General features: G+C 34.7%; 1 protein-coding gene across 2 annotated transcripts in view; it reads left to right on the top strand.

The window, feature by feature from the left end:
* The first annotated feature begins 421 nt into the window (after positions 1-421).
* LOC116844217 (putative nuclease HARBI1) overlaps positions 422-933 on the top strand; it is a 2,149-nt gene continuing 1,637 nt past the window's right edge. For both annotated transcript variants that reach the window (XR_004378046.1, XM_032815441.1), the window contains exon 1: positions 422-591. The gene's annotated coding sequence lies outside the window, so the exon portion shown is untranslated. The remainder of the gene's footprint in view (positions 592-933) is intronic.

The raw sequence follows: 933 nt of genomic DNA on the forward strand, positions 1-933 counted from the left end.
GCAACGTTTGAAATATGAAGGGTAGGCAAAAGTAATTGCAACACAGTCGGATTTTACGACTAAGTATAATATACTGAATAAGTACATGAAGCTACCAGAGACTAACTATGAGAAGAAAATAATTATATATATTGCCTTCTCTACAAATGCGCGCGCTTTTATACGTCGCTTTGTCGCTGAGAGTCGTTCTCCGATTGGTCCATGGAGTTATGGCGAGGGAAGAGATTCATTCCTTTGCATGATGTCACCGCGTCGGTGTCCTGAGTGGTGTTTAGGATTCAGCTTTCATGCTCCTGTTTATGTTGGCTTATCGCACTGAGCGATAGCGGTTTCTTTGGGTCGATCCGAGATCCGTCGATTTCGAGACTCTCCAGCAGCACGCAGCATTCGGCATTTTAATTATAATGTTTTAACGCTCGCGAATATGCATATGCGCACGTACTTACATCTAGTAACATAGGGATATAATATCTAGTGATGTCTGAAATCAGACAAGTCGGCCTCCCGGTCTATAATAATATATTGTTAATGTTCTAAAATAGATCCGGACGTTACAGCAGCCACAGACGAGGAATTTCAAATGCACTTTCGGTACAGAAAACCATATACAATTTTTACCTAATGTACATCAAACGCATGTAAAAAAAATATGATAAAATGTGCCATTGATTATTAAAAAAAAAAAGTAATATCAAGAAAATGGAATTTATTGTTTCAGACTTAAACGAAGTACTTTTCAATTCTTATTTAAATTATTAAATCCTAAATTAAATAAACAAAATAAAATAAAAATAAAATAATTATAAAAGTAAAATAATTATTGATTATTACAAACTTATACCTGTACGTGCTTTTTCAGCATCTTCACGACTAACTGTTACATTATATATTTTATTACTTTCTGAACATATGAGGCTTAACGTCTCATCACAG

Source organism: Odontomachus brunneus, unplaced genomic scaffold (assembly GCF_010583005.1).
Source record: "Odontomachus brunneus isolate Ranch 3 - 2012 unplaced genomic scaffold, Obru_v1 Obru_scaffold_040, whole genome shotgun sequence".
Lineage (NCBI taxonomy): Eukaryota > Metazoa > Arthropoda > Insecta > Hymenoptera > Formicidae > Odontomachus > Odontomachus brunneus.